Source organism: Pinus tabuliformis, chromosome 2_1, assembly GCF_031772625.1.
Source record: "Pinus tabuliformis cultivar Carrire ecotype Pingquan chromosome 2_1, CPIR1, whole genome shotgun sequence".
Taxonomy (NCBI): domain Eukaryota; kingdom Viridiplantae; phylum Streptophyta; class Pinopsida; order Pinales; family Pinaceae; genus Pinus; species Pinus tabuliformis.
The window spans coordinates 665,949,209-665,971,451 of record NC_142299.1 but is presented as its reverse complement, the minus strand read 5'-3'; positions in this window follow the sequence as shown (position 1 = coordinate 665,971,451).

The following is a 22,243-nucleotide window of genomic DNA, read 5'->3' as shown; positions in this document are numbered from 1 at the left end:
GTTAAATGGAAAACTCATAAATATTAGAACAACCTAACCACTGATAAAAGTGAAGAAGACTATGTTATAACTAAAATAAAATAAGGGAGGCATTGGGATACAATTCTTTAGGACACTCTTACAATTAAAAAAAATATATTTTTCACATGACAGAGAGGCCTATGATAGTAATATGCCCAACAAAACTAGAGAAGTAACATTGTCAGGTAGAAGATCTTCACATAGAATGGAGTTAGATCATAGGAATATTATGTGTCTAGTTTGATAAATCAGGTGTATTCATCAACTATTGACCACAATATCAATGCAATAAGCCTCAACCTTAACTGCACCTATGTTAAGTGAACCAAATTCCTCAATTACCAAGGAAACAACTTCAAACATGGTTTTCTTGAACATGGTTGTATTTTTGTTGTTCATCTCACAAGAAGTGCAAACTACATACAAGTTAAATATGGTTATAGAAGAGGATCCATTAAGTAACAAATGTATAATTCCAAAATGATACTAGTTAAAGTAAGTTCATGATACTTCATAATGGTGAAATAATTTGTTGTTTGTGAACAATGATATGAACGAGAATATTATGGGACCAACCAATTAACAAAAAAAAATTGAATGGTGCAGGTTGCTAAGGCACTGAAGGAAAATATATTGTTGGAAACTTGACATAATAAGCAATGAATAAATAAATTAGCAACATGAGATTTACTACCATAAAATAGGTCAATAAGATATAGAAAGTCAAATCATTTATGATTTTACTCAAATACAAGTTTGAGAAGGCAAGTGATCGATACATACAAGATCTTCATAAGCCCAATAACCTCCAATTGTAATGGGGAACACACACATGGACACAAGTAAATAAGAAACCTTTGTTTCTCTCTGCATTGGTATAGAGGTGGGATGCTTGAGACTAGATGGCATAGTAGCCTACATGCTTAGATACAACTTCCTAGTCAATCTCACATGAAAGAAAGATCACTAATAAGGTAAGTTATCGACGTGTAACCTTCTCTAGACAATATCAAAAAAGATAAACAATCATAAGGAAACACAAGTCTATGCTACTAAAAAAGTACAATGTTTGTATTTGGAGAGAAACATTGTGACCCTTGATGGAAAACCAATAATTTTGTTGTTGTAGTATCCATCTTGGACTTTAGGATTTCATACGATATGCCCAAGTTTCTAGGTTTTCTTGTGGAAAAACCCTAGACAAAAATGTATTAGGTAACTGCAGTTATAGCACTTATAAGGTAGAGTCTTGCAATGGAGTTAGGATTAGGTAGCTAGGAAAAAATAATGTAAAGGGATACCAAACCAAATATCATTCCGCTATAGTAAGTGGACACGAAAACCAAATATCATTCCACTGTAGTAGTTGGATTGGATCCACATGTTGGGACACAAACTATTTAAAAGAAAAACTTCATTATCTCTCCACCAATCAGTATCAGGGTAATTGCCATCTCGACTGATAGAAAAGCAATTGAAAATACATTGAACCATACACCGAGCCTCTCCCCTACAATGCTTAAAGAAAAATTGGCATCCATACATTCCTTTCACCTAGGACTATTATATCCAACATTAATATATAATTGAAGCTATTAGGTCTACAACAAATATATCTAAACTCATATGTTTATACCTATAACTAAAGATTGTGTGGACTCAGCAATAAAGATAGAAATCCACATTTTGATATCCAACTAAAAGAGACATGTATCTTAAGCTTAGTAATAGAACAACCTAGATGTCAATATTGCAATTACAGAAGGTATCTATTATTTTTACCACATGCAACTAGTGTAAGCTCCACATATTTATTGTAGCATTTACTAGGAACATTTTCATGAAGCATGATAAGAACCCACAAAGTGTAGAGGTCCCACAGGTATGCTATGGTCAGACAGATTATTCCCCAACTCATGTTTATATTCATGGACAAGAAAGTACAAATCACAACAAAGTTGCAAAAGGAATAAACCCACAACAACACACTTCTGTATTCATAGCATTGAGAGACACGTTCTAAAACCAATGTAGAGGTAGTAATATCAGTGATTATGAATCCCAACAAGTCAAGGGAATATTTAACCCCATCAAGTGGGTGAAAAAACATAAAAATTGTTACCTTTAAGAATTCAAAAACATAAAAATTGTCACTTCTAGTAATTTAATATTTATTCGAACATATTATGAATTTGGGAAATAGAGTACAAATCACAAGAATGTTGTAGAAGTAATAAAATCACACCAACACACTTCTATATTCATAGCTATGAAAGGAACATTCTAAAGCCAAGGAAGAGGTAGTAATATCAATGATTATGAATCCCAATAGCTTAAACGACTATTTAAATCCATCAAGTGGGTGCAAAAACATAAAAATTGTACCCTAAATAACAAAAAGGGATAAAGCCACAACAACACACTTTTGTATTCATTTCTCTAAGAGACACATTCTAAAACCAAGGTAGAGGTAGTAATATAAGTGATATTGAATCCCAATAGGATAAAGGACTATTTAAACCATCAAGTGGGTGAAAAAACAAAAAAAATTGCTACCTTCAAGAATTCAAGACATAAAAATTGTCACTTTTAGGAATTCAATATTTATTTGAACATATCTAGAATTTGGGAAACAAAGTACAATCACAACAATGTTGCAAAAGGAATAAACCTACACCAACACACTTCTATATGCATAGCTATGAAAGGAACATTCTAAAGCCAAGGCATAGGTAGTAATATCAATGATTTTGAATCCCAAAACCTTAAATTACCATTTAAGTGCATCAAGTGGGTGAAAAACATAAACATTGTACCCTAAATACCAAAGGATGTTTACCCTCAATAAAAAAAGTAAGTCTTGATAATAACGAGTGTTATCCAAATTAGTGATTTAGGAAAACATCATTTCTTAGCTTTTGCAAAAATTTTCCATTTTTACCACTTTTTTTCCTGACTTATTTTTCAAATCCTTGTTGAGTTATTGTTGTACACTATTTTTGAAACATTGAAAATAAGTTAATAACCCACTCAATGTCTCTGTCTTTCATGATGGGAAGAAAGGAATAAATTTTGAACAAATCATATATGTACGAGATTAGAAAATTACCACAATCTTGACTAATGGTCAAAATGAATCAACAGATAATCACTCTTTACATATCCTAAGCTTGTGAGAAGTTAAACACAATTTTAACACGACAACAATGCTTGGAGTCACATGAGCTAGAATCAATGAAGAAAAGGGTGTTGTAGCCATACTCCTAGCAGTGCATTTCAAAAATAATGTTTTCATGTTAGTAAGATATTGTCCTAAATTACTGTGAGTTTTGTTCAATTTCAATACTAGGGGGGCTTATAACATTGAAAAGGGCCACATTTCAAAATGGCTTAACAAATATAATATCATTTGGGTTTGTGAAGAAAGGTTGGATATCCAATATTATGGATGTGTTGGTCCATTCACCAAAAATATTTCATAAGGGCCACTAATATAGAATATAAAATGCCTAATTCATTTCATATAAAAGCTTATTTTAGTTTGTAGGTGAATTTATGACTATGACAACACCAAAGCAAGCTAGAATGTTTGTCAAATAAATTATTTCGGAAATATACTTCCCATTATCACTATGCAACAAACATGCCCTTTCCCAATATGAGCATATGACAATGCAATGTAATTGGATTACATCACTCAAAAAATATCCCTTTAGTATAGAAGTCACAACTGAGGATTATTTTTTCTTCCAAAGTCAACTAAGACTTGAAGAGAGCACCAACCACTTAAACCAACCAGATTGCATAGGTAAGATGGCCCTGGAGGAGAAAAATGTCTTCCTAGGGGATTTGAACCTTGGTGAGGATTGTGAAACACCCCTTACTTACCATCTATCCAAGACCCCACAGTGACACAATCTAAAATATTCACCATTAGGTAAATATAAATCCGATCTTATTATTGGTCCCACAATTTATCATTATATTTGTAATAACTTAGCTTCATTCTAGTAAATGGTAAATGGAGGAAGTTGAGAATAAACCTAATTATCCCAAGAAATGGCCACCAAATAGTTAGATTTTGGACTAAAATAGAGGCTTGAGATACTATCATTTGGGGGTTGCATGATTTGAAAAACAAATAATTTGTGAAGATAATTATCTTATTGTGTTACTTGATTCATGAAGATGATGTAACACTATTATGAATTAGAATACCAGTAAAATAGTATAATATAACCCATGCATAAAATACCCATAAATAACAACAAAAATAAATACAGTGTCTAGACATTAGGAGATTAAAGACATTTTCTCATGCTTACCTATAATAAATCTACATGAACATAATGAAATTGGTTAACATATAAAATATGAATTCCAAGAAACTCAATAGGATTGAGGTTGATCACCCTTACTAGACATCCTAAAATAGCCATGGGGCACATGGAGGTAGGGGTTGGATGTGTGGCTCCAAAATATGAATATTTAATGCTCATATTACAAACCAAACCAAACCCATATTCTCCTTAAGGCCTAAGAAGTAGTGATTTTAAACCATTGGCAAAGGTTCCATTTCCAAGGACTTTACTAGGAATATGTAGGGGATCTTCGAGGTAGGTGTTGAACTTCTGGCACATGGAGATGAATACCAAGTGAATATGTTACAAGCCAAAGCCCACTCCTTAATTATAACTTCTCCTTGAAGGTTGGGAAGCAAAGAGCTTAGCACCATTGTTCAAAGTTTCATTCTCAAATGCTTTACCAGAAAATAATGAAGGCACATGGATGTAGGAGTTAAAATTAGGGCACTTATTTCATATTACATACCCTAGACCACCCCAATGTTCCCCTTACGGCCTGTGGAGTGGGAGCTTGACAAGAACTACTTAGGTTCCTTCCCAAGAGCTTTACCCAACACCTTAGTGTAACCTTATGGAACCTTGAGGTAAGGATTAAAATCATGGAAACTAGATATAAGGGCCATGTGCTTATATTAAAAATTCAAGCCCACCTTCGTGTTGTGGTTTTTCATGAAATGGTAATTCAAGTGCACTTTATTCTACCTGAGTTCAATTATTTTAAAAAACATTTTAACACAACCAATTGTTGTGTTATATTGTTAGATGTATCAGGCAGAGACAGTGTTTTGTGCAGGTAAGAAACAAAGCCCCCTCCCTCGATAAAGTTCCATTTGTATAATTCTATATCAACCAAATGGTGGCATAAAGGAAACACTTTTCCAAACACCTATCAAAAGATAATTAAGAAATTATATATTGCCTCAATCATGATTAAATCATCTCTCAGAAAACATCTTTGAAATATTTACAACCAAATTGTGATCTTGATTAAAGTCTTGTGTTGTAAATTATTTATTAGCATGGACCAATTGAACTTAAGAAAGCGAAGCCAACCTAAGTCGACTACACTGAAACATGGTACAGAATTCAATGTAAAAGGGATAGTTAGTAATAGGCCAAAAACCATGGAATTGTACATTAGGGATGTTTTTGGAGGCTATGACATGCTCCATATTTATAGGAAGAAAATACTGACAAAATAAATGCATACCTAGAAGGATTTGTTGGGATTGTGAGGACTTGTGGTAGTACTAATGGTGTCAAAGGTAGTAACCACTGAATAAACTCTTTGATAATTGACTTTTCGAATATGACAAAGCGTGATAGAATGCCTAATGTTGCACTTACGATAATCTAGAATCCCTCAATTTTGTCTCATTTAGAAGGTCACATAAACTATCACTGTAAAAAATATGTCAAAGCATGTTTGAGAAAAAAAAATTAATAGCGAAAACTCTCAAATATCCATAAACCATAGGCTCTGTGATTTTTAGTGTACAAGTTTCCCTACACTTGTGGCTCAGCTTTGCCTCTAAATGATAACCCTCCAAAATTCAAATGTTTAACATACATCGATCTCGCTTCTCGACTTTTTAACATCTGTTTTGCAATGGTTAGGGCTCCACATCATGTTGTCCATTCCCTTGGGGCCAAGTGACGTGCAGAGGCTTCTTGCAATAGCCCTACTAGCCACAATGTTTCCATTTAGACCATCTAATCAGGTTTTAAATGCTCTTGCTCATTTATTATGATAAATGGCCTCCCAAATTCACCAAATGCCAATGCATTGTAAATAGTAACAAAATGTAACAAAGAGATTAACACCTAAGCATACAAACATGGCTACATAAAAATAATATATTTTGAACTAGAGACTAGAAATGCATGTACTCTTGTCTATGTGGAACACTAAATGTGTGGCCAAAATGCATTGAAGTTAAAAATGGAACATAGCACCGTTAATGGACTGAAGATCTGATGTTGGAATTCAATATCGGGTATACTACTACGGTAAAACCATAATTTGCAACTCTTTGAAATCTTGTTTTTTCTTGTGCCCTATGAAAAGAAAATACATACGAAATTCTGGTTTGGAGGGATTTTGTAAACAAAATTAAAACTTAACTTTTTCAAAATGTTAAATTTTTCATGGTAAAAAACTGTATACAATATTTTAAATTTTCACGGTGAAAAACAATATACAATATTTTATTTTCAGTTACACCCTATTATAGTTGTATTTGAGAAACTAATTGGATCTTATATGTTTTTAGTGGTGTTTAAAAATGTTTATGGTTTTCATTTATCATCATAATAATAATAATAATTTAATTTTAAGGTTATCGTTTCTATTCAATAATTTCATTGTTAAATTTTATGAAGGTAGAGTTTGAGATGTGGGAAGGAAACAAGTTGTGTGTTTAACTTAGTTGCATTGAAAACATTTAAGTGTTCTTGCATATTAAGTGCGTGAAAACAAAAGATAGTATATAGTAAGTAGATTTAATAGTTAAAATCAAGTGTTAGTTTCTTAAAAATAATATGTCCAATTTGGAAGAAGTATGCTATGTATCCTTATTTAGGTTAAATATATTCAAAGTTTTGCATGAATGGGGTTGTAAGACCCTATGTTTTCATCTTGAAAAAACAGAGTCTTATCCTAGTCACTTTCATAGTATAGGTTGTCATAAGCAAAGTACATGCTTTGCCTTAAGATGTGGACATTTCATTTTAAGCAATGTGATAATGTGGTTTCAAAGAGGCTTTAAAAGAGGGAATGAACATGCACATTTTGGATGCTAGTGTTATGTTCTTCTTCAGGAATGAGTGCACATCTAAGGAGACTCTAACAAGGGTTGAAGAGGTCAAATAGTTAGAGAGGTTTGGGGGTTGTAGTGTCACTTAGGTGTGTAGAAAAGTAAGTTAATCACCATGACAAGTTGTGAAGAAAAATTAATACATTTGACAAGCTACATGAAGGAAACTCGGTAATGGTACTAAGTGAACATTCATTGATTGAAGTTGATACCCTCTCCTTGGTGCTACCACTTAGCAAGACGAAAAATAAATATGAAACACATGTGTAATGATATGCATGAAAATTTAGGTATTTAACTAAAGGAAATGCATCCTCTTCCAATTAACTAACACTTCTCCTTATAGTTATTTTTCCATAATTTATTTGACATAGTTGTAAACCCACTCCCATTTTGTATAATTTTCAAGACTTTGAATTGAATTCCCTATGTATGTGACCAAAGGATATAACATTGAATATTTTAATTAACTCTAATCATTGACTAATCCAATAAATAAGTGTTTAAGGAAGTATAATATTTCAGTCAATCTACAACAATCTTTGAATCCCCTATCACTTGTAAGTTTAGATTGTCGAAGTGACAATTAAAATGACTGTTATGTACCTAGGGGGGATAATATGGGGTACCAAGGGGGGTACCCAAGGTAATAATGTAATAATGGGATGGGCCATAGTAATAAATAAGGTGGTTAACCCATGTCATGTAAGGGACCACAAGTAGTTAATAATAATGTAATGGGCCCATGGTATTAGTTGATGGTATGAGGGAACCATGGTAATGACCCATGGTATTGTATGTATGAGGCCTATATAGAGGCTAGAGACTCCACATGGAGAGATATGAAGATGAAGAGAAGTATTATTGTATGAACAGGCATATGGCTTGTGGAGTGTTCTCCTTCCTTAAGGAGTGAATGTATGGTGTTGCCCTACCTTAAGGGTTTGATAATAAAGAATCATTTCTATCTTATTTCTGGGTTATTTGCATTGTTATGTATTTTCATATCAGATCTATAATATTTCTGGGTAATATCTACAACAATTGGTATCAGAGCTACAACAAGTGATATCAGAGCTCTTTCTTGGGCAAACGGTGGGAGCATTTTTTTTCATTTTTGCAGGGATTTTTGGGTGGCGAAATTGGAGATCAGATCTGTAAGTTTTGGTGCTAGATCTGCAGAATCTAATTATAGATCTGTATTCCTTGTGAAAAAATACCCAAATTCAAAAAAAAAAATCAGTTGAAAGTACCACTTGTATATTTGGATCTTATTATTCTTGGGTTTATTTGTGTTCTCATATATTTTTAGATCAGATTTACAACAAGTGGTACCAGAGCTCTTTCTTGGGCAAACGGTGGGAGCATTTTTTTTCATTTTTGCAGGGATTTTTGGGTGGCGAAATTGCAGATCAGATCTGTAAGTTTTGGTGCTAGATCTGCAGAATCTAATTATAGATCTGTATTCCTTGTGAAAAAATACCCAAATTCAAAAAAAAAATCAGTTGAATCGGAGTCCGGATGAAGGAGATATCGCTGATTTAAAAATCAGTGGGGTTGCAGACAATTTTCAGGACAGCGAGTTTGCGGTGCAGATCTAGACGTCCTGGTGCAAGATCTACAAAATCTAATTGTAGATCTGAATTCTTTGAGAAAAAACACCCGATTTCAAAAAAAAAATCGGTCGAATCGGAGTCCGGATGAGGGAGATATCGCTGATTTAAAATCAGCTCTTTTTGCAGACATTTTGGGTGACGGCGGGAGAGTAGCAGAGCAGATCTGGAATTCTAGTGCCTGGATCAGGATTTCTACCACATGGGTAGATGCAGAATGATTTCTCCATTTCTAAAAACAAGTTATAATAGGGATTTTGAGCGATATTGACAGAATTGTGACCATTTAAAATTTTCGCCAATTTTTTTGTGATGGCGGGCCAAGATTGGAGTTTGGGGGACTTGTATAACTTTGATGGCTCTCATCCAGCCAAATGGCTAGTAGAAATGGAGAAATGTTTTAGTTTGTATTACATCAAGGATGATGAGGCTCGGCTGAGAATGGGACAAACGTACTTGGACACTGAAAGACGACAATGGTGGCAAGAGCATCAACATTCCAATGGAAGGTTTTTGACTTGGGACAAATTCACTAAAGCTCTTATGGACCGCTTTGACCGTAAAGCTAATCTTGTGGATAAGCTCACACAGACAGACACACAGCCTAGCAAAGATTTTATTTTTACAGGAAAGAAGGAAACCAAGGAACCTAAAGGGTTATTTTCTGATGGTATCTCCTTATTGCAGGTTCATGGATTGATTCAGAAGGAGAAAATCATTGTGTCTCTAAATCCGAGTTGCAAGCAAAATCTCATAAATGTCAATTTGGCAAAAAAATTGCAAGTCCCAACAAAACAAATTGCACATACACAGGATGATGATAAGGATGTTCAAATCTATAAGGATTTGAAGCTTTCTATGGATAAGTATGTGTTTCATGGTGATTTTTATGCTTCAGAGATGGATAATATCGATGTTGTTGTGGGATATCCTTGGATGGAATCTGTGGGTACTATCAATATTAATGTGCAGAAGAAATTCCTCAAGCTATGGTATAAAAAGAAGAAAATTACATTACAGGATATTTCCATCCATAAACAGGTAGAGCACATGGAGGCGGAAGCAGAAGATGTTCAAGGGACTGACATATCAGATGATGAGCCTTTGATGATCGACAATCAAACACAAACAGAGGCTGCAGAAGAAAAGGTTATAGGTGATGATACATCAGAGGAGGGCTCAGTGGTTGAAGTCATATTGAAAAAGAAGACACCACAACAGGCACCACAGCAGGGTGAAGTCAAGCAAAAGCCATCGTGGGTTAAAACTTCAACATATCATCACCCACATCACCCCGCAAGACAACCATCATGGAAACCAAGTAGTCACATGATGGATAGAAAGGAGAGACGATCCACCTACTACACATCAACACAGAAGAGCTGCCACGGTCAACTTCCATCTCAAGCGAGCGAGGCACCAGTGAGATCGAGGGTTCACCTTTCTCTTGGATGGCTAGATGCACGTGCATGGTATCAGTGGACTACTCTTTTGAGTAGATCTTATTATTTATGTTCTTCCCATGTTTCGGGGACGAAACATGTTTAAGGGGGGTGGAATGTTATGTACCTAGGGGGGATAATATGGGGTACCAAGGGGGGTACCCAAGGTAATAATGTAATAATGGGATGGGCCATAGTAATAAATAAGGTAGTTAACCCATGTCATGTAAGGGACCACAAGTAGTTAATAATAATGTAATGGGCCCATGGTATTAGTTGATGGTATGAGGGAACCATGGTAATGACCCATGGTATTGTATGTATGAGGCCTATATAGAGGCTAGAGACTCCACATGGAGAGATATGAAGATGAAGAGAAGTATTATTGTATGAACAGGCATATGGCTTGTGGAGTGTTCTCCTTCTTTAAGGAGTGAATGTATGGTGTTGCCCTACCTTAAGGGTTTGATAATAAAGAATCATTTCTATCTTATTTCTGGGTTATTTGCATTGTTATGTATTTTCATATCAGATCTATAATATTTCTGGGTAATATCTACAACAATTGGTATCAGAGCTACAACAATGACTAACATAAATGACTACTTTATATTGTTGGAGTACTTGTTATGTAGTTGTATTTTTGTTCCTAGACTAAATTAGTCATTAATGTTAGTCATTTTTAATTATATTAATTATTTGTTAGTCATATATTTTAACTCAGGACAAAATTAATCATTTATGTTAGTTGTTTTTAGTTTAGTCACTTAAGGTTGCTCATATTTGATAATATTTCACTAGGAAAAGCTATGGTGACTAACTTTTTTAGTCACCTAATTATCAATTTCATCATTTTCTACTAGTGTACATATGTATAATCAAGACATAAAGTATAGGAGAAACACTGCACTTTTGTGTTAATGATGGTACGAAATGATTACATCCCTTTTAGCCCTTGACTTTAGGAATCTCTCCCAAATTTTTTATCCTTCGTTTGCCACAATCGTAAGTGTTATAGGCCATTTTGTCACTTCTGGTCATTAGACCTATTAATTGGATCAGTCAACATCCTTTCACCCCTTGTCATCACCTTTTCATAAATCCATAACCATGAATCTCCCTAATCCGAAAGTTTCTGGCTTTTATTGCTTCATTTCAATTATTTTGAGGCCCAATGCACCTTGGTCCCTTAGGAGACTACATTCACTAGTAGTTTGACCCCTTGTGACTCGCACTAATCACTAGAACATTGCCCCTTGTCAGGGGTGTACCAATTCTAGAAAATTGGGAAAAATAAAAAGAATCCCAAAGCTTCCTATTCCAGAAGCTTCTAGGAGTTGTTAAAATCTTTTTACTTATATGAAAGTATCAAATCCTATCATATCCTACCTCGGATGTTTGAGCCCTTATCCCTTGAGTTCATCCTCCCATCAAAGGTAGATCTCAACCCTAGATTGGTAAATGGATAAGAATTACTAACCTCCCATCCTCTGCTATATATTTACTGCCATCAACAAGCTAGGGGTTGGCTTTTGGAGATATATTCTACCCTCATGTTGTTGTTGCAAGAGTCAATAGTCCATGCATTAGGGTGACATAGAGATACACTTTGTGACAACGAAGGAAAAGTCAACTTATAGGAGCTCTTCTAAAAGATTGACTCTATATTTGGTTGTAACTCTCTCCATTTATATTAATACAAATAGTTCATTGGTTTCCTATATGTGATGTTATGATTTCATGTATTTAAATACCATGTTGATATATTGAATGAAGTGATTAGATGATGCCACATGGATGTTGTAGATCTTTGGCTTATGTTGTCTAATTTTGCAGGTTCTAATTATAGTGATTAAAGCTAGGATTGGAGAATACAAGATAAGAGAGGAATGAGGCTTATGACAAATTCCGGGTCGACTTCATCTCATTGTCCATTTACTTTAATGGAAACATTAGTTTTTTCTTTTCTTTTTCTATACTAGTTTACCTAGTCTAAAGATGATCCTTCTATCCATAATCATAGATTCCATATAACAAATTGGAGACTATACTAGGTATTGATGTATTCCCTTGGGGATTTCCTTCTCCTTATTTCTTATTTTATCTCTTCTTCAGAACTTCATTGTCTTACTCAATCAAGAATAGACCTAGGAATACCTTTCATTGAGTTTCAATTGCAATATCTGTGTTGGATCCTTGCATCCCCTAATCAGGGCTCCCTCTAGTCCAATGATAGGGAATTGCAATGCTCCTTTTGTGCCTGTGTAGTAGAGAATTGGTGTCCCTTTATTGCCTATGTTAGTCCCTATTCATGCACAATTTTTTTGTCTGAATTTCCCTCTATCAAACTTTGTTCCAACTACTCTTCCTTCAGTTCTTGAGTGTCTTGTGGTCTCTTAGAAGCCTCCATTTGGTTTTATTTTGGTTTTAAGTACCTCTGTTAAGGATTTGTTTCTATTTTCCTTTCTTCTTATCATTTGGCCATTATCATACGTATTTGTTTGATCGTTGAGTGCTTGAATGAATAAGTATTTTAGTCATCATTCTGAAAAGTTTTCTTTTATCAATGATTAGACGTGCATTTTAGTTTTCATCATATTTGAGAATTAAGTGGAATTGAAAATAAAAATATCTTTGAATATAGGGTTTTGTATGTGCATCAATGTTGGAACATTTGCATTAAAATGGAATTGCAGTTAGTATATTGTTTGCTTCATTTTGTATGCTACATGCTCTTTGTTTCTTCCCTCATTTGAATAGATTTTCATTGAAAGTGAAATATTTCATTTCTTCATGCTAGCTTGCATCTTTGGGAATTTGGGTGAAACTCACGGTGAGAATTAAGTGGAATTGAAAATAAAAATATCTTTGCATCTAGGGTTTTGTGTGTGCATCAATATTGGAACATTTGCATTCAAAGGGAATTGCAGTTAGCATATTGTTTGCTTCATTTGTATGCTACATACTCTTTGTCTCTTCCATAATTTAGATAGATTTTCATTGAAAGTGAAATATTTCATTTCTTCATGCTAGCTTGCATCTTTGGGAATTCGGGTGAATCTCACAGTGAGCCCCAAAACTAGAACTTAATTGAAGATAAACATTAAAATTAATTGAACCAGTCTAAGGAGCATTTGTAACAATAACAAAACACTTAGAGGTCTAGGCTAGAGATGTGTCTTGGCATCATTAAACATAGGATTTGTTGTTTTTTTCTAGCATTGTATCTCAGGGGTTATATCTCGTTCCATGTATGCAAGTGTATTGAATCATACTCTATGTACCTTTGATTATATTGGATGGCACTCCATGCATGATAAGTATATGGGAATGCTTTTGTTAAACAATTAAGCATTAGAAAACACTACTACAGACTACACTTCCACGTATCGTTGATTGTATTTTGGAAGTCAACCATAGGTTACTATCTCCTCCATAGGTAACTGAATCGATTTCCTTGTATACCGTGATACACCAAACAAATAATTCGGAGAGATTTCTTGCACGTACATTAAGTCCAAGGTGTATATTACAGTTCACAGTTGCTTGGTAAACCTTTATGCCTAATTTACCCCTTATTTGATTTATTTTTTTTGTTAATTTTTAAAATTTATTAATCCAACATGGAAGAACAAACACTTTTCCCCCATCGTTCGCGTAGAATGCGAAATAAGGCTCCTCTTACACCAAAGGAAACTCCTAGCCATCGTAAGAAGCATAAGATGACACAAACTACTGAATCAGGGACTTCGAGAACTAATTTTGGTTCTCCTCTTGAAATTGATCCACTAGAATCATCTTTCCCTTTTAGCTCTCAGACCAAGATTACATCTTCTCTTCCTGGTGAATTTGACACAATCAAAACAAAATTACCTGAATCCTTATTCCCTGAGTTTATTGAGTCTAAATTTACTAAATCAGATATCCTATTACCTGAGGTACCTTAGCCATATTTACCCCTTACATCGGGACCTTCCCCTTCTTTTCCTTTTTCTGAGACACAACCACTAACTATATATCTTGGACCCGATGGTGAACCTATTCAATTTGGTTTTGTGAGTATTGAAGAAATTGCACATGAAGAACCTTTTCCCTTTTCTCCTATTCATTTTAGAGGGCTTCATATTTATCCAAATTATCCTCTTCCTCCTCTTTAGACTCCATCTCAGCCTCCTTTATTATATCCCATCCCTTTCAGTTCACCCTTGAGGTTTTCATAGTAATCATCTTTGGGATTGTTAACCATGACTGATTCCACTATGGTTTCCCAAGCTACTACTTTGGTTGAGACAACCACTATTGCTTCCTCATCCATGTTTGCAACATCACCATAGTCATATATGTATGGTGGCCCATCCATCCCACCTAGTTATCAATCATTGTTTTCTACCGTCTCTGGTGTGACATCCAGTCCTTGGACCTCTCCCATGACATCTTCTCTTGAATTCTCTCTGGAAATTCTCTAATGAGCACTATACAATATACTCCTTCGCCTCCACCTACACCTATAATAAAACAAGAGGTTAGTCCTTATGTTAGTGGATGCCTTCAACAACCTAATTATCCTTATATTAGGTACCCTTCACCTAGTGGACAGTTGCCTCTAGCATCCCCTCCTCCTTTGGCAATTGGGCAACCTATCATTGATATGCCACAGATTAGTGCTCCACCTTATTTGAATACTTCTTATTCTAGTGTGACTACTAATGTTTGGAAACCTACTTTTCCAGTCCAACCTAGTTCGTTTATGAGTACATCTGTGCGTTCTTAATCTATGCCATTTGCACCCCAAATTCCTACCTATCAATCTATACCTCAACAAGCTAAAATGAATGTGGCCCAACCTTTATAGGCTATCACTATGATTAATATATTCCAATGGTATCCTATACCTCTAATATCCAGTATACTCAACCTATACAAGGTGCCTCACAATCTCAATCGCTTGGATAGGGTATTCCTCAAATTATAGTGGGACAGATTGCATATGGTGTGGCACAACCTCCACTGACTCAGCCTTATGTTGGAATGATGCAAAAATCCCATGGGACAATAGTATCAATCTTTTCAAGGTATCCCTCAAGTACCTTATCAAAGCCAATAAGTCCTAACCCAACCACTCCAACATATGCAAGGTTATCCTTGACCTGGAAAACAAGGATATGTGTATACTGGTTATCAGAATCCTCCCTATCCCGGTAACCAAGTTCCTCTTTATCAAAATCATCCTTATTATGGAATCCATATTCTTGTTTCCCAAGTTATTCCATCCTATCTAGGCTTATATCCTCCTCCATATTTTAGTAGGTAGTTACCTTTTGTGGCAACTCTTGACCTACCAAACTTGACTTAGCTCACGAATCATCCTATTTCTCATTCTCCTTTCTCGCCAATAATTCCTACTAAATTGCCTTATGATATCCCAAAATTCAATGGGAATCCTAGAGAAGACCCATCCATGCATGTGATGACTTATCATTTGTGGTGTTCTTCAAACTCCATGAATGATGATTCCATTCGATTATGTCTTTTCCAATATATACTTACAGGTTCCACAACTAAATGGTATATTGAATTACCTAGAGCTTCATTCAATAATTTTAGTTCCTTAGCCACTACATTCCTAACACATTTCTAGTTTCCCATACAATATGAGACTAGAACAGAACTTTTGACCAACTTTAAATAGAATAATGCTACTCACATTTCTGATCATATTCATGAGTGGTGATGTCATCATCGGTTAGTTAGGACTTATGTTCCTGATCAATTGTTAGCATAATGGTTCATTAAATCTCTATTTCCATCAATCATAGAAGATGTATCTAAGGGTTGAGTTGTGACTGAAGAGAAAGTGATTGATCGTGCCCAATATTTGGATCCCATTTATACCCAATATGGCATGCTTTATGAGAAAATACCAAATGCTATGAGACCCTCAAACACAGTTCCTCAACCTCCTAGTATATAATCACATATTTTTGATGGTATGATTGGTTCTATCAATTCATAGACTGACAATAAACCATCCATTACTTCTCTCACGACTGCCAAAAACTATACATCCAATCCTCGTGTGACTTCTACTTCTGAGGTTAATACCATTAAGTCCAATAATGGTGAATCTCAACAGAAACTAGGAAGTAAGAAGAATGATAAAGGAAAGAAGAAGAAGGATTCTCCTCTAGAGGATAAACAAAATAGTAAGTCCTCTGATAAGAAATGAAAGCCTCACTATCCATTTTTGATCTATAAAGAGGAGAACTTCACTCGTGACTTTCCTCACTAGGTGGAAGTGAACTAATTTCTAAAATCTTCTACTTCTCTCTCTGTGTTGTCTGATTTGTTTCCCAATTGGGAGACTTACATGGTCACTCAGGACCCTAATTTCTCTAAATTGGCTTTAATGCTTTCCTAAAAAAAGATAAAATCTAATGTTATGGTGGCCACTCGAAGTAAATACTATGGTAATGTGAGTCCTACAAACAGTTAGGCTAATGATCAACATACCAGTTTGAATCCATCTCCATGAGATCCTAATATGCCTACGATTCCTATAAAATTAATAATTAGGCCTCTAAAGGGTATCATTCATAAATCATCATTCAACCCTCACATGCAATCTACCTAAAATTATAACGTATTTGAGGACTTGGCTCAATCTCCATCAACTATGTCCATGATGGAGGTGTTACAATATTGTCCCACCCAAAAGAAGGCTTTGCTTTTTGCTATCATATGTATTGATCCTTCATATTCTAACCTAATCATTTTTAATCATAAGAACTATTCACCTTGAATTTCGGATCAAGTGGATTTTATGATCCAAGTTGTCATCTGTGGTAAGAACATCCATCGTTCAATTGTAGATAAAGGTGCCTCAACTTGCATTATGTATTTATCCTCCTGGACAGTGATTGGTTCTCCTCAATTGAGTCAATGACCTACCACCTTGAAGACTTTTGACAGACAAACATATAAACATGAGATATTTTGAATTCCTTGCAAGTAAAATTAGGAGGTAAATTTGTATCCATAGAAGTAAAATTTGATGATGCACCACTCAATTATAACCTTCTATTGGGTTGCACATGAGTTCACGCCATGTTTTTTGTCCTTCCGACTTATTTCTAGATGATTTCCTTTCCCCATAAAGGCGATATTGTAGACACTGATCTACTCACCTTCTTTGCCTCCAGTTCTCAAGTTATAGGAAGTGTCCCTCTTGTATGGGAAACTCTACACCCATATCATCAGGTTTGGGTTGGATTGCTTAAGGATTCCTCTCTCATGGGAACCTTTTCTCTTCCTCTGCCCTCACTTACCAACAGATCTCCTTTGGTTTTCTATATCAATGTGATAGCATCTTCTACTATTCCAACTCATCCTTGGATTGCACCAGATGAATCTAACATCAACAATTTTGGTGACTAAATGTCGTTGAGCCCTATTGAGCTTGACTACGAAGCCATTTATTCTTCCTTTGTAGCTCATGTTGATTTTACCTCTTCGATCAATTGGATTGATCATTCATTGGATTGTGACATGTCTTCTGATATTTTCTCTCGCACATTCCCTACCGATATGAGCATCATGGTGATCATGATGCTAGGTTATGGATAATGGTATTATCTTCAACATTGCTTCTCCTTACCAAATTCCATTGAGGATAATCTCAGTGACCTGTATCAACATAATATTGTTAAATTTCCTAATAATTTTGTTTCAATTCATGAATTTGATTCTGAAAATAATTGGATGAATATCAAAGATACGATACCTCTTGATATCTCAACTAAACTAGGTATTGTCAAGAATATACATATCAGTGCATCTTGTTCTCCAGATTAGATTAAAACCTATAAGGCCCTATTCCAGAAATTTAGAGATGTCTTTTCCTGGTCATATGAGGAAATGCCAAGTATCGATCCAAATATATTGGTCCATAAAATTAAAAATTATCTAATGCAAAAATATTCTAATAATGCCATCGTGTAGTCCATCCCAAGAAGGATGTCGTGATTAAAGCTAAAGTTAAAAAACTTCTATGTGATGATTTCATATACCCAGTTTCTTTGACCGATTTGGTGTCAAATATTGTTCATGTCATGAAGAAATAGGGAATAATCCATGTATTTTCAATTATTAGGATATAAATCATTCTTGTCCAAAGTAAAATTACCCGACCTTGTTCATTGACCAGATTGTTGATGGTTGTGTTAGTTGTGGGATATATTCATTGATGGATGGTTTATTTGGTTATAATCAAATCAACATTGTCCCAGCAGATCAACCAAAGATTGCAACCATTTGTCCTTGGGGTACATTTATATACCAAAAACTTCCTTTTGGCTTTAATAATGTTGGGGCTACATTTTAAAGGGTGATGGATTATGCATTCCATAATATCAAACATATCATGCAACCTTATTGGGATGATCTACCTTCTCATTCTAAACATGGGAATGATCACTTGATAAATATTCGAGCCATATTTTTATGATGTATAAATTATAATATTTGAATAATCCTTGGAAATGTGTGTTATGTGTTAATTTTGGTTGACTTATTGGTTTTTTGAGTTCAAAACATGGAATTTGTATCAATCCCTTGAAATTTTAGGCAATCATCAATTTTCCTGCTCCTTCTTCCCTTGTTTAACTTCAATGACTCCAGGGCAAGGCTAACTTTCTTCAGAGGTTTGTCCATAATTACATTGAGTTGACCAAAGGATCACTCTCCTTCTTAAGAAAAGGTTTCAATTCCATTGTGGTAATGCTTCTCAATAGGTGTTTGATGTCTTGAAATATTTACCAATCCGGGCATCTCTATTATATCCCCATGATTACTAGCATGCTTATTTCCTATATCTTGTTGTTGTAGTTACTACCATATACATGGTACTGGTACAGGAAGATGATGTAGGGAATAAACATCTGATATATTGTTTGATTTGAAACCTTAACAATACTGAAATTAAGTACACTCAAGTAGAAATGTTATATTTAGCACCTGTCCAAGCCATCCAAAGGTTTCACCATTATATATTGCTCTGAAAAAGTATGGTTGTATCAAATTGCAACCTTATGACCTATATTTTGTCATGTCAGCTATTGGGGGGAAAATACTCCAAATGGATCATCATCCTACAAGAGTTTGATTTGGAATATATCAAGTCCAAATCCAAGAAATCCTTAGTTTTTGCTGACCTTATTTATAATGTTCCCTCTATCAATTCTAAATAGATCTCTAAAAATTCCATCCTAGACAAGTCATTGTTTATGATCTTTTCATTTGACCCATGGTATGGAGACATTTTGATATATCTCTAGACCCATACTTTTTGGTTTAATACCTCTCACTCTGAAAAATGATGTATTTGATACCAAGCTAAGTACTACACCATCATCGGTGACACCATTTATTGTCGTGGTATTGATAAAAAAAAAAAATAGGTGCCTCACTCATGAGGAGGCTGAGAAAGTCCTCAATGAATGCCACTCAAGGGCATGTGGTGGTCATTTGTCTGGTTATGCCACCACACAAATTATCCTATGTGTTCATTACTTTTGGCCAACCATATTTTGCAATTACATTCTCGCTGTCTAGAAGTGTCACACATGCCAAATTTATGACCATAAGACTCGTGCTCCACCCATTCCTATGCATCCTATTATCATCATAGGTCCTTTTGCAAAATGGCTTATCGATTTCATGACATGTAACCCTCACTCGGCCGGGGTGCATGGATATATCATTGTAATAGTTGCCTACTTTATTAAATGGGCTGAGGCGATGCTTACATTTAACAATATTGGCAAAACAACTATATATTTTTTCTTTAACCATGTCATTGCATTGTTTGGCGTTCCTCAAGCCATAGATATGGACCATGGGAAACAATTTCACAATCACATGATGTCCAAACAGAATACCAAGTTGGTACTCTCTCATGAAAGTTTCACTCCCTACTACACTCAAGCTAACGAGATAGTTGAGGCTATTAATAAAGTTATCAAAAAATGCTTCAACATATGATAGTGGTCCATAAATCAGACTAGAATTTGCTTCTTTATGTTGCCTTATGGGCACACCGAACCTCCATTAGGAATGCTACCATTTCAATTGATTTATGTTCTAGAAGCTATCCTCCCAATTGAATGTGAGATTCCATTACTAAAACTTGCTATATAACTTATTCCTACTACTTTCATAGAGGAGGAACATCTTTTACATATGACCTGCTTAAATGAGACTCAGCTAGATGTCGCTATGGCTAATGAAGTCTATAGGAAATGTGTCAAGATTCAGTATTATAAAAATGTCAAGTCTCATGTCTTCTCAGAAGGAAGCATTGTCCTTTTATACGACCAAGAATCTGATAAATTAGGGTGAGGAAAGTTTCAACCCATGTGGCTAGGTTTGTATATTGTCAAGCATGTTCTTGCTAAAGGGGCCTATGCGCTAGTTGATTTTGATGGAGTTCCACTAGCACAACCTAGAAATGGGTTGTACCTTTAAAAATACTATGCTTCATTTTTGCATAGTGCACTATGTACATACTATATATAGGTGTGTTGAATGTGTTTGTAGTGTGTCTCTTCAGAGTTCCCTATGGTTTATGTTGATCCCATTTATGTTTCATTTGTAGATGTTTTCATCCTTTGAACTATATGTTGGTTATGCTTATGGTACTAGTCGTAATACTCAAAACCTATCTTCCACAACATGGGATATATTTGCTCCAAATGGTGAGCTAGTGAGTCTACGATGGATCTGTATCACTTGCTCCACCAACAACATCGATGCACATAGCACAGTGATTAAGCTTATGTCTGATGCTATTTCACATGGAATTCACTATTTAGTTATCATAATTGACTCACAGATTATAGTACTACAATTGACTAATGTCTATTCGATTAGAAGTAAAACTATTCTTCACATGTTCTTGAGGGTTCACCTTTTGGAAAGACACTTTGATTTCATCCTATATCAACATATTTCTAGAAATCTAAACACATTGATAGATAAACTTAGCTAATCATGTGTTAGATAGATGTTTGCGACATTTCACTAGTAGAAAATGGCTAATTAGTTACTAAAAAAAATGACTAAAATTTGCATATATATGACCACTTTTCAGTCGGTGACCAATAGTAGCTAATTTATAGTATCTTATAATGCAACCAACTTTTAGTCGTTTTTACCTTAGTCATTAATTTGTTCTCTCAATTTTATCGTCTAGTAGTATATTTAGTCATAAATTTGGTCATTAATTTAGTCATTAATTGCCACAATTAATGACCAAATATACAAAAAAATATATTACTATATGATTACTCGAGAAAACTAATTAATGACCAAAGAAATATGACCAAAATGTTGGTCGTGTTATAAGATACTATAAATTAGCTACTAATAGTCATATATATGAAAATTTTAGTCATTGTTGGAAACCAATTAATGACCAAAGAAATATCACTAAATTTCGATTGTGTTATATGATATTGTTAATTAGCTACTAATAGTTGTATGTATGAAAAATTTAGTCGTCATTTGTAATCACAAATTTATCATTTGCAATAGTCAATTTTTTATTTTTATTTTTTAATTTTGATATTCATTATATAAACGACTAATTTAGTAGTTTCTATTCATTTCATTTAATTTCATTAATAATCAATATAAACAATTAATTTAATCATATATTCATTTTATTTGTGTTCATCACTGATCCATATAAACTACTAATTTAGTAGTTTTAAATTTATTTTATCTTCATTATTAATCAACATAAATTAATGAGTATGATTTTGCGACTACATTAAAATAATGTCATATAACGTGCATGTTCATCTAATATGAAAACACAAAGTTACATATATTAATTACAATACTAAATAATATCAAGTGCAAATATAAATAATTTCAACCACACAAATTTTATTATACAAAATTTCAACTATTACAATATGAGCTTCCAA